Source organism: Aedes aegypti, chromosome 2 (genome assembly GCF_002204515.2).
Source record: "Aedes aegypti strain LVP_AGWG chromosome 2, AaegL5.0 Primary Assembly, whole genome shotgun sequence".
In the NCBI taxonomy this organism is placed as follows: domain Eukaryota; kingdom Metazoa; phylum Arthropoda; class Insecta; order Diptera; family Culicidae; genus Aedes; species Aedes aegypti.
The window spans coordinates 242,306,500-242,320,026 of NC_035108.1; the positions used below are offsets into that span (position 1 = coordinate 242,306,500).

At 47.6% G+C, this 13,527-nt stretch overlaps 1 protein-coding gene across 5 annotated transcripts in view; it reads left to right on the top strand.

Moving 5' to 3' along the window:
- LOC5567649 (peptidylprolyl isomerase domain and WD repeat-containing protein 1) overlaps positions 1-13,527 on the top strand; it is a 36,857-nt gene that overhangs the window by 19,087 nt on the left and 4,243 nt on the right. The window lies entirely within an intron of this gene.

The following is a 13,527-nucleotide window of genomic DNA, read 5'->3' on the forward strand; positions in this document are numbered from 1 at the left end:
CCGGAGCTGCCTTCCACGGTACATAACTGCACCCTTGACGGTATTCTCGTCCGCCAGCTGGCAAATTGGTTCACTCCTCACGGCTAAACGCAAACTGGCCCTTCTACCCGGTGATGGATGCAAATATGCTGCTGCCGGCGCTCGTCGCTGATCCCCAGGGATGATCGCGGTAGTTTGCTAGTCAGGCTGTGCACCGGATTGACGAATTGAGCCGCCGCCTGATCGGAACTTTTGCGGGGTGATCGAAAACTGCACAAAATAAAAGAAAAGAGCCCTGAGGCGTTTCCTCAGTTAGAATCAGCGTCATTCGTCCATTAGTGGTTCACTCACTTCTTTTGAAGGCTCTTCCTTTGTTTCCTCCAGTGGTGGTTGATGATGTCCGATGGAAGTCGGTGCTCTTTCAATGCGGTCGGATCTGTTTAGAGAAATCCGCCAATAAGTAAGCATCCCAAACCAGAGCTGTTTCAAAAAGATGTGCTTACCAGTTTGATGTCTCGTATCGCTTCCTGAGCTGCCTGATCGTCCTTGAGGTGACGTTTCGGGCTCTGTCGATGCTCGGGTTGTTACCACCTGTGCAAAGTTTGCGATCATTCGTGGTCTTGAAAAAAAAGCATTCAATTTTGCTTACCCGCTGGTGCGATGGCTTCGGATCTTAATTGGCAAGCCGAGTTCTCCTGCGGCGGGGTTCCGATTGGAGATCTCTTCTTTGCTGACGGTAGCTGTTACGTCCTTGAGGGGTATCAGCGTGCCTCGTGTCGCGGGATCTGATTTTATTTAGCGGATTAATGAACAGCTCCTCCTAGTGCACCTGATTTTATTACTTACGTAATTTGCTGAGGGTTTGTCGCCAGCCAAAAGCGTGCTGCTAGCGTGCCACTCTGCACAGCGTTTCCAAGATTGATGCCGTTTCGACGGCCACCACGGTGCGACTTTGCTAGTCACGATCTAGTCACTTATGAGGCTTTTTTCCAATTGGTATGCGCGAGTGTGCGAAGGTGAGCAGTCTCGTAGCGGAAATGAGGATCTGTCACTTTGTTCTACAAACTATTTTCTTTTGAGCTTTCTATTTCAAGCAAGCGCCCTTCAGTAGTGTGATAGTTTGTTTACATTCAGGTGAGTTTACACTCTACACGACTGGAATAAAGTTTGCATACACCTCAAATTTACTTCATAACCGGACTAATTATTACCTAACGTAACACAACCTTACCACAGGCGCAGAGTTTTTTGTGAGCGCTGACAGGCAGCTCACAAAAAACTCTCAGACTCACTTCTACAAGAAGTCGCAGAGAGACTGGAGCAGATCTGAAAGTCATCACTTAAGCAGACCTTAAGATGTTGATAACTGCAGCAAAACTAACATACGCGAGCCTTAATGCTCACCAGATCCAAAAGCTCAAACATAATCGAAACAAACATAAAGACAGCGAATCCTGCCAAAGGTGATCTGAACGCTCACTAATGAGCAAATGTCTCTGCGCTAGTTCTTGTCCCATCTTCTGTGCTATGCCGTTCCTGTGGCAAACACTCAGTACGATCTACGCTAGTTTTAAGAGCTACAATAAAACAAGAGATCAAAACATGTAACGAAATGTACATTTAATGTTGGCTAATATGAAAACGATGATAGTGGATATTGTCAGTTACGATTGAGAAAAGGTCGCATTTCCTCGACCTAAATCACTACGAGCCCAGTTAGGAGGCTTTACCGCGCCCCCCGGTCGCGTTACTTTAGAGGAAGATTTCGTAGTGACCCCCATGCAACCGACTACCACTTCGTTCAAGACCTGTGCCTGGAAATCAGTCAATGACACTCGGTTGGATTTACTCCTCCGACTGCGATGTGTCCAATCGGTTGATCGGCGACGTGTGCGCGCTTCAGGTCCGACGACTTGTGGTCGACTGCAATGGGCTCCACTGATGGTTGCTTGATGGCTCGTAGTATTTGAGGTTCAGACCGTGATCGACAGATGATACTGGTGTGCTGGTCCACTGGTATGCAAGGAACGGCGAGGTTTCGGTTCGTGATCTGGGTCCTCTAGTTTCTGCCGCAGAACGTGTTTTGATGAAGCGTATGCTCGTCGTCAACAACTCCTTGCTCGCTGTCTGCATAGCTTGTCCGGCATTTGGAGCCACCTTACTAGTTCTTTGGAGTCCCAATCTCCCTCGCCGGCTGTGCCCTCCGACTTTCTTTGCACCGACACTGTTGCTGGTATTTGGGGTCATCCTCTGACTTTCAGGGTTCCAATCCCCCGAGCCTTCCATAGGCTCTGAACTTCTGTGGCGTTGCGTCCTGGTTATCTCACCTTTTCTTGGTATTTGGAGCCTCCTTACTTGCAAGCTGGCTTTCAGGGTCCCAATCTCCCGGGCCTTCCGTAGGCTTTGTGCTTCTGCCGTGTTGTCGCTGTTTCTGGTATTTGGAGCCTCCCTACTAACTGACTAGCTTTCAGGGTCCCAATCTCCCAAGCCTGTCGTAGGCTCCGCTACTTACTCCTCCTCTCTCAGTACAGTCCAGGTGCGATTCCGCTGCGCCTGATAGTGGCCGTAAGCTTCGAATCCGCGTCGAACCGAACTCAATCGTCGATCTCCGGCTCTCCACTCCTCCTATCCAGAAGCCAGCTGGTGTACTGCAGAGATCCCTGCTTCCCGTTTCCAGAAATGCAAGGTGCGATTTCTCCCGACTCGCGAACGGCGCGCGGTACACTTTCTGGCGCGATGAAAGTGTTGGTGTACCGCTGAATTATCTCCTTAAACCGCTGGGGACTTCTGTTCTATGACCGCAATGCGTGTGTTGTTTCCTTCTCGGCGACGGCAGTTGTCTGCAAAAACGTTTGCTTTCATAGCTGGACTCTGGTCAAGGTGGAGAGGTAGTCTGAAAGAATGTTATTGCTCATCACACCTGACGGCCAATGCTGGATTCAGCTCAGCTTCGAACTTCTTCGGCTGGAAAATGCCGCTGAACGATGGCTTCGATTCTGGTGCAGGTAGATGAAACTTATGCGGAGCAGCACCGTCTAGGTCCTCCGTGATTCCGGAGCGCGTTAAGGTGATTCTTCACTGCGTTCCTTCTGCCACCCATAGGCGTTGTCTGCTAATCGTTCTGCACACAGAAATCATGACCGCTTTGCGTGTTTTGCTGATTCTCCGTGGATAATCTGTGGTTGACAGCTATTGCTGCTTACATAGCTTGATGAAAAGGCTTCACTAGTCCGGTTTTATGTCCTTGGCATGGTACTGTCCTCGCTTGCCATCCCTGACGTCTTCCAACATGTACAAGTTACTCCCCAAGATCTTAATCACTGTAGCCGGAACGAACTTGGAGTCGAGTTTGCGATTTATGTGATCTACCTTGGATGACTGCGTGAACGTTCTTCGCCATACGAGATCTCCGACGTTGAATACGATGTCCCTTGTTCTCATATTGTACCGCTGCTTTGTCTTTTCGTGGTTGTTCCTGATGCGCTGGATGATGAATTCGTGGATACGGCGGATCGCAGAGAGGCGTACTTCTTGCGCTACCTTCGGATCATCGGGCGTGTTCAACTCCTGCTGAGTATAGAGGTCAGTGTGCAGTATTAGCTCTCTACCGAAGTTTGCAACGTGCGGACTGACACCGGTGGCCTCATGTTTTGCTCCGTTGATAGCTGCTACGATGGCTTGTAGGTTTTCGTCCCATCCACGGTGGTCTTCGTCTAACAGGGCTCGTATGCAAGTGATCAGGACTCTGTTCACCCTTTCCGCATTGTTCACCATCGGACAGTAGAACGCAGTCTTCATGTGGATGATGTTATGCTTGGATATTAAAGCCTTGAATGCTGCTGATAGGAATTGTTTTCCATTGTCCGAGAGGATGATACGAGGTCGAGAGTACCGCAAGAAAACGTGCTGTTCTAGGAAGTCTACCATTTTCACCGAATCTGCTGAACGCATGGGATGAACGACGACGTACTTGGTCACCCAGTCTACCACGACAAGCATAACTGTGTTTCCGGCGCGAGAACGGGTGAATGGGCCTACGAAGTCTACCGAAACCAACTCCCATGGCACGCGAGCAGGTTTAGGGCCACCCATGTTCGGCATCATTGTTCTGTTCGGCGCCTTGCTTGCTTTGCATGTTTCGCACGCCCTAACGTACCGTGCTACGTCCTCAATCATTTTCGGCCAATAGAAGTGGTTCTGTAGCTTCTGCCATGTTTTCTGAAAGCCAAGGTGAGCCCCTGAGGCTGAATCATGGAACTTCGCAATCACTCCAGCTCGCTGGTTGAGCGGCACGACCTTCTTCCACTTGTGTGTCAAGGCTCCTTCTTCATTTTTGCTGCTGCAGTTCTTGTAAAGCTCTTGGTTCACCACACGGAAATCCGGAAATTTGTCCCCGGCTTCCTGCACTCTTTCCATCAGCTTCTGATACCACTGATCGACGGCGGCGTCTGCGGAAAACACCAGCGTGCTAACAATTCTGGAAGCGCGTCCGGAACTATGTTGATTTCACCCTTTCGATACTTTATGTCGAAATCGAATGCGTTTAGTCGCAGTATCCACCGGCTCATGAGCGCTGTAGGGTTTTTCATCGATCTCAAATAGCTCAATGCTGAGTGGTCGCAGTGAACGGTGAATTTTGTACCCTCTACGTACCCTCGGAATTTCTCTATTGCTCTTATCACGGCTAGGCATTCTCGTTCGGTTACCGAGTATTTCCGCTCCGACGACGACAGCTTCTGAGAGAAATAAGCAATCGGGTGCTCTTCTCCGTCTGTTTCTTGCGTCAACACCGCCCCAATGGCTACGTCGCTCGCATCGCAGGCAATCGCAAACGGCTTGGTGTGATCTGGCATTGCTAGAACAGGCGCTGATACGAGTGCTGACTTTAATTTCAGGAACGCATCTTCTGCATCCTTTGTCCACCGGAATTTCGTTTTCGTTTTGGTCAGCTCCGTCAGCGGTACTGCTATTTTGGAGAAGTCCGCTATGAACCTGCGATACCAATTGCACATCCCCAGGAATCGTTGCACCTCTTTTCGGCATTGAGGAGCTGGGAAACGCACGATGCAGTCGATCTTCTCCTGATCTACATTCCATCCGTTCTGATTTAGCACATAGCCTAGATATTTCATTTCCTCCAAGCAAAACTTGGATTTTTCTGCGGATATGGTCAGACCGGCATCCCTCAGCCGCTTGGCCACCTTTTCAAGCATGTCAATGTGTTCGTTGATCGATCTTGAACAGATGATGATGTCATCGAGGTAGTGGAACACATAAGGTTCCAGATCTGCGAAAAGATGGGTCATCAGCCGCGCCAAGGCCTGACTCGCTGTGCATAACCCGAATGGTACCACTTTAAATTGAAAGTGCCCTCTTTGTGGTACCGTGAACGCTGTCACCGGACGAGATTTCTCTTCTAAAGGCAGTTGCCAGAATGCATCCTTCAGATCGATCGCTGATATGCAGTTGCACCCGCTGAGGTTATTCATAATAGCCGATATTTGTGGGATGGGATACCCCTCGTTCACCATCACCGAATTTAGGTGGCGGGCATCCAGGCAGACTCTGTACTGGCCGGTCTTTTTCTTTACTGCAACCAGCGGATTATTCCATGGTGAATACAGCGCTTCCTCTATCACGTCGAGCTCCAGCATCCGGTCGATCTCTTTATTCACTTCGTCTAGAACGTACTTCGACATGGGATAGTACCGTTGCTTCCGAGGCTTCGCTTCTCCGACGTCAATGCGATGGACGTATAGGTCAGTTCTTCCCAATTTGCCGGGTTCTGCTTTTGGGAAATGGCTTATGGCTTCTTCCAGTCTCCGCTTTTCTTCTTCGGACAGCGACTTCATCGACACTTGCTGAGTATTGCTTTCTATGTCAGGCTCCAGGCTTATCGTGCAGCAGACCGGTTTGATGCTGAATGCGTTCCAGAAGTTCATTCCGAAGATCACACATGTCGGCAGCGTGGGAAGTAGCAACATCGTCACGACTTCATTCTTGTTGTTGTAGGCTATGGGCAAGCGAGTATATGATTGGATGCGATGCTCCGTGCCATCTGCTGTTCTTATGCCTCCAACTAGCGCTATTTTCTGCAAGCCCAGTTCTTGTGCCATCTTTACGTTGTCGCCTCCCAAAATGGAGCAGTTGGCACCGCTGTCGAGAAGACCAGTGACTTGCTTTCCTAAAACTTCCACCACTGCATGCGGACGATTGTCATTGTCGGGATTGATAATCAGTGAACTGATTTGGACTAAGTCGGGTATTACTGAGGGATCGTTATGGTGAAGCGAGGATTCCATACCCTCGGTTACTGATTCCCCGCTTGCGCGTTTCCCGAGCGTTGACGACATGTCGGGCAACTTCGCAGCGAGAATCCCTTCTGACCACAGCGATAGCAGAACAGCACCGCCTGTGGTTTGGCACAGTCCATGAAGCGGTGCCCCTCTTCATCACAGTTCCAGCACATCATCACCGCTGGAGGTGCCCGTGCATTGGATGCATCCGCGGCTTGTTGGTTGCTGGGATTGGCCACTGATTGTTGGGGAAATTGATTGGACGACTGTCGTCCTCCTGCTTCTCGTCGATCGAACCTTAGCTTGAGCGCGTTTACTTGTTGGAGTATGGCTTCCATTCGCTGATCCACCTTCTCTTCCTCTTGCGTTGCCTGCTCGGTTTCCGGAATGTAATGATTGTCTCCATAGCTTTGCAACTTCTCAGATTCCAACGCATGGACCTTTCCAAATCTTTGAAGCGGCTGCTGAAGCTTTGATGAACGCAATGAAGAGTGCGGTGTAGCTAGTGATGGCTCGATAAGTGCTCCATATGGTAACGAGATTCTTCGTTGGTGTTGTTGTAGTTTTCGAAGTTCATCTAGTTCCTTGCACGCCTTTACCAGCAAGCGTGTGGAATGGTGCGATGCTGCGATGGGAGCGTAGGTGGAGTTCATATTCTTTTTGATGATGAACAGCTTCTCTGGATCGGTCATCGGAGGGTCTACATACTGGAATAGTGTGGTAATGTCCTGGTAGAACTTGCTGAACGGCTCGTCCTCCCCCTGCAGACGATGGTAGGCCTCTGCTCTCAGGATATAGGCGTAGCTCGCTGGAAGAAATTCGTGCCTGATTAGGCGCTTGAAATCATCCCAGGATACCAACTCGCCAGTCACGTAAACGTTGCTGTACCAGTCGAGCGCGTCGTCCATTAGCAGGTGCTTAACGTTCTTCAACAATACGTCCTCAGGAACTCCCTCAGATGCTGCGAATATTTCTACGCGTTGGAGAAACGTATTCAGCGACGAACCGTCTTTCTCGCCTTTATACCTGAACGGCCAATTGTGGATTGCCTTCAGTGTTCTTCTTTCTTCCAACAACGGCCTTAGGAAGTATTCTTGCGGTCTCTGGTTCAGCTGTCGTAGCAGATCGGCTCGGAGTTGGTAGTAATCTTCTCTGGCGTCAGCTTCACTTGCTTCTTCTCTAGGCGGTTCGTACGGCGGGGGTGGTATGCTGCTTATCCTCGGTTCATGCCGGCCGAAATCTTTCTCCATGGTGAATCTGTTGCTGGTTGCCACCCGCGGCCTTAACGCTCCCCGACCTCTTCCTCGGTTGATAGACAAAGCTTCCAAGGATTCTGCTCCCCTTTCGTTGTCGTGTTGAGTTGAGTTCATCCGCTGCGAGCGATTCTCCAACGCTTCAATCGCTAGAGATGTAGACTGTCGTTGCGGCTGTCCAGCTTGTTCGATGATTGCATGGTTCGATGAACTTGACCGAAAAGACGGGTTTCCCTCTGCGTCGAACCCTCGGAGATCTGCTTCGGCGGATGTGGAAGTCTGGTTGGGCCTTTTTGGAACTGCTCCGGTGCTGCTTTGGCTCACACTTTCACTGTTCACTGTTCTAGCACTTTTCTTCGTTCTTCCCAGCGCGTCGTCCACATCCTCTAACGAAAACTGCACTAGTAGTGATAATGTGGCGTGCGAGTCGACGAAAACCTCCGGCGGATCGATGATGTCCAACCTATTCCGATAGTGAATTAATCGCGATCGTAGCAGACGCACGGCCGGCAGATCCCCGCGTTTCATTGCTTGTTCCACTTCTGGTAGTAATTCGCGCACACGAGTTTGACATTGACTGATGTTGTCCCCCGCATCCATAACATGGGAGGAATTGTCATAAATCATGCCTCTAATCCCATCTTCCTGCATCAGAGCACGCAAGCGAACGGCTCTTGCCCTGCGAGGAAGTGCTCCGAGATTGTTAACGTGGCGCAACGCCAGTTCGTAACAGATCTCTTCTTCAGACAGGCTTGCTGGATCCATGATCCAAATGGTCTTAATTAGCCAACTAGACAAGAACTAATAAGTGGTAGGTTCTACAAATGTGTTACTAAATAACAGAATTGTGCCACAAATTCAACACAAATTCTAAAACTACAAACCACAAACTAAAATGGTTCGTTTTGTTGGGCGCCAATGTTGTGAAACGATCTCTGCCGGAATAAAAGGGGCTTTGATCGGACCGGCTAGCAACATCAGAAACGCCTCAAAACCAAATCTGTATGCAAACATTTATTTTACATTCCTGCCCCTTAAAGCTACCCTACTGAGGATTCTTAGATGTCTTCTAATCATGGCACTTCTTCTTATCTACAAATGTGTTAAACCGCTTGAGCTACTCACGCACACTGCTTCCGACGCATCTCTCCCTTTCCGTGCATGCTTCTCAGTGGCCGGAGCGGCCTGGTGAACGTGCCCGTTCCGTGCTCTGCTTGCTCGACGGGAACCGGAGCTGCCTTCCACGGTACATAACTGCACCCTTGACGGTATTCTCGTCCGCCAGCTGGCAAATTGGTTCACTCCTCACGGCTAAACGCAAACTGGCCCTTCTACCCGGTGATGGATGCAAATATGCTGCTGCCGGCGCTCGTCGCTGATCCCCAGGGATGATCGCGGTAGTTTGCTAGTCAGGCTGTGCACCGGATTGACGAATTGAGCCGCCGCCTGATCGGAACTTTTGCGGGGTGATCGAAAACTGCACAAAATAAAAGAAAAGAGCCCTGAGGCGTTTCCTCAGTTAGAATCAGCGTCATTCGTCCATTAGTGGTTCACTCACTTCTTTTGAAGGCTCTTCCTTTGTTTCCTCCAGTGGTGGTTGATGATGTCCGATGGAAGTCGGTGCTCTTTCAATGCGGTCGGATCTGTTTAGAGAAATCCGCCAATAAGTAAGCATCCCAAACCAGAGCTGTTTCAAAAAGATGTGCTTACCAGTTTGATGTCTCGTATCGCTTCCTGAGCTGCCTGATCGTCCTTGAGGTGACGTTTCGGGCTCTGTCGATGCTCGGGTTGTTACCACCTGTGCAAAGTTTGCGATCATTCGTGGTCTTGAAAAAAAAGCATTAAATTTTGCTTACCCGCTGGTGCGATGGCTTCGGATCTTAATTGGCAAGCCGAGTTCTCCTGCGGCGGGGTTCCGATTGGAGATCTCTTCTTTGCTGACGGTAGCTGTTACGTCCTTGAGGGGTATCAGCGTGCCTCGTGTCGCGGGATCTGATTTTATTTAGCGGATTAATGAACAGCTCCTCCTAGTGCACCTGATTTTATTACTTACGTAATTTGCTGAGGGTTTGTCGCCAGCCAAAAGCGTGCTGCTAGCGTGCCACTCTGCACAGCGTTTCCAAGATTGATGCCGTTTCGACGGCCACCACGGTGCGACTTTGCTAGTCACGATCTAGTCACTTATGAGGCTTTTTTCCAATTGGTATGCGCGAGTGTGCGAAGGTGAGCAGTCTCGTAGCGGAAATGAGGATCTGTCACTTTGTTCTACAAACTATTTTCTTTTGAGCTTTCTATTTCAAGCAAGCGCCCTTCAGTAGTGTGATAGTTTGTTTACATTCAGGTGAGTTTACACTCTACACGACTGGAATAAAGTTTGCATACACCTCAAATTTACTTCATAACCGGACTAATTATTACCTAACGTAACACCATATCATGGGAAGGTACATCTATCACTTTAACAGAAGTACCCTCGACAAGCTCTTCTCCTAGTCTAATTAAACATCGTTGCATGGGACTTGCCCTGTAGCGCTCAGCTCCACCTACTAGCATGTACTTTGTCTTGGACGCATTTACCACTAGTCCAACTTTTGCTGCCTCGCGTTTCAGGTGGGTGTGTACACGTCTGTTACCTTTTCAAATGTTCGGCCGGTAATGTCCATACGATACGCGAAGCAAACAAATTGACTGGATCTCGTAAAAATCGTACCCCTGCTGGTAAGCTCGGCTCTCCGTATAACACTTTCTAGCGCAATATTGAACAACAGGCACGAAAGTCCATCACCTTGTCGAAATCCCTGGCGGGATTCAAACGAACTGAACTGTTCGCCTGCAATTTTTACACAATTTTCCACACCTTCCATCGTTGCTCTTATCAGTCTTGTGAGCTTCCCGGGAAAGCAGTGCTCGTCCATGATTTTCCATAGCTTAACATAAACCGCGTATGCCGCCTTGAAATCGATGAAGAGGTGATGCGTTGGGACCTGGGGTTCACGACATTTTTGGAGGATTAACCGTACAATTAGCCGTCAACGAAACCAACTTGATTCCATGAAATTGTTTACTATATGTGACAGACGACGAAAGATGATCTGGGATAACAATTTGTAGGTCGTGTGATCACTCAAAAGTTCTTAAAATCTAAATTGTTGCCTTACTTGTAGATGAGGTGTATGTATTACCCCTTCCTTCCATTCCTCCAGTAGCTGTACTGTTTCCCAGATTTTGCGTATTAGCTGGTACAGAGAAATGACCAGCCTTTCCGGGCCCATCTTGATGAGTTCAGTTCCTATACAATCCTTACCGGCAGTTTTATTGTTCTTGAGCTGGTGAATTGCATTCTTCAGCGACTCTCAGCGCCATTTAGGTGTGCGTCGAAGTGATGCTTCCATATTTCGATCACCTCACGTTCGTCCGTCAAGATGCACCCATCCTTATCCCTGCACATCTCGGCTCACGGCTCGACGCCGGGATGCGTTGAGCTTCTGATAAAACTTCCATGTTTCTTGAGATCGGCATATTCCATCTCTTCGCACCTTGTCTCCTTCAGGTGGCGTTTTTTCTCCCGAAAAAGTCGAGTTTGCTGTTTGCCGCTTCTGTCCATAACGTTTCACGTTCTGCAGGGTCTCTTGCTGCAGCATGACCGCCCGCGCTGCATTCTCCTCCTTCAGCATCTGACTACATTCCTCGTCGAACCAATAGTTCCATCGACTCCGTCCCACACACCCGACATTGCTCTCAGCTGCATCGTTGATGGCTGCTTTCGCTGTAATCCTGCAGACCTGAAAAGAGGCTTCATCCTGCTTACCTTCTTCCGGTGATGCAGACTCGAGGTAATGCGCATATCTGCCCATAAACGCATGTCAGTCCCATGTTTGCTGGATTTCCTATTCACATGGGACAATTATGCGTTTATGGGCAGATATGTAGTTGCGACAACTGGTTGCTTAAGCCGCTCTAAGTTATACCGGGGCGGCCGTAGGTACCGTATGTTGTTAAAGACGGAGAGTTTTGAGCGCAGTTTAACCATCACCAGATAGACGTCTGGTCAGAGTCGATGTTACCGCCACAATAGGTCCTGACCTCGATAAGGTCGGAGAAGCGCCGTTCATCATTCAGAACGTGGTTGAATTGTGATTCTGTCTGCTGTGGTGATCTCCAGGTGTATCTGTATGGAAGGCTGTGCTGAGAGTAGGTGCTACGAATGGCCATATTCTTGGAAGCGGCGAAATCAATTAATAAATGCGCTTGTCATCAAAGTTCGCATAGGGGTTGGTAATCCGATCTTCCCTAAGGTTGCACGTACCCCGGCCAGTGCCACGAAGAGGTAGGGATAGGAGTTACACATAGGAGGACCACACAAAGTGGACTATTTTATTCCTTCAGGGCGTGTAAACAAAGACATTCGATTTTCATGAATTTTGGCGGGCTTTATGACTGAATCATTATTGACGGCTTGAGTGTGATTGAGTGGTTTTCCACGACAAACTCAAGCATGAGATTTTCAAGGCAGATCTCCAATGAGTTTGCTCTCGCTGAAGAGTTCATTGAGATTTGAATGTGAAACCCTTAGAATCCTATCAAAACATCTTTTTATAAGCTTTCCAGCCTCCTGCATGCACTGTTGAATGCATTCTTCACATCCAAAGCGACAACCACCTCAACTGTCTGCACGGTAGCACATTTCGTATATCGTAGTAGACTTGAGGAATAACCTCTTATACACCGTAGGGTCTGATGATGTCCTGATGACTTTTCCTGCAACAGCACATATTTTTGACACTTTCGTATATGTGGGAAGATTCACTGATCAACGTTTCTAATCAAAATTATCAGAATTAATATGATGGTCATTTTTGTCCCGTATAGTGTAAAACTACACGCAAAATAATGTATTTCAAAAATGTTCCCAAGAGAACTCTAAGTAACTATTTTAACGAAATACAACCGTGGTACGAAAGGAGACATTTTAAGCTGCAAATCAACCTTATGAAACGATCAATTTGTAACATGTTTCTATGCTTTTCAAGACTTTTTCCCTAGGCGGTCCATACTGCCCCTATCGACCCTACTAACTTTCCTGCTCTGGATGACTACCACGTAGGTCACTTTTTCAGTATGGCTCGTCCAAGTTGCTTTATTGGTTTCTTTCTAGCCAAGTTGTGCGTTGACTGTCTCGTTATCTTGCTTTGCAAGAAAAACTGAAACCCAGGGGTCTATTGAAGTCTAATGTATATTGCATTCAAAAATGGCGTATACCTTCGCCTTGTACCTTCTCTTGTTAAATGAACCTCAAATCGTTGTAGAATCATACATTGAATATAAATATATCATCCTTGAGATCGATCGATGATAATGTGGTGTACACATGTAGAGTGTAAGCGAATGGGCGAATTACCGAGCAAAAACCGTTTAACGGAATACGACGTATTCGTCAGTCGATCGGTTGATCTGCCATTGATAAATAAGGCGAAAATACAACCATGAGTCAGTCTTTACTAAAACTTCAATCTAACAACACCTTTATTTGAAATAGGGTTACCATATTTGCTCTCGCTGGAAATAGTACATTTTCATACTCAGTAAAAGAGTACTGAATAAAACACTAAGTCATGAATCAAAATCATGAAAAATTCAAAACGTAATTTTTACTAATGCGTTTTTCCTAATTTTCTGGTATTGAACATTTTTGCTTTTTGTTAATTCGTTGATCTTATTAACTCTATCTACTATCCAAACGATAGCCACAGCTACTTTTTCTACTACACTTTTTTTTATTACAATTAGGGGAGGGATTATTATTTTTGCAAAAAGTGAAGTGTTAAAGTTCAATTAGCACTTTTTCTACATTTTAATCATAATCAAGTTTGTCAGGGAGACACTATTCTCATATTTTCATAATAGATTTCACAAAATGTAACTTTTTTTTCACCTTTTCTGTAATATTATCTATAAAAATGCATATTGAACAGAACATCTACTTTTTGTAACAACATTGT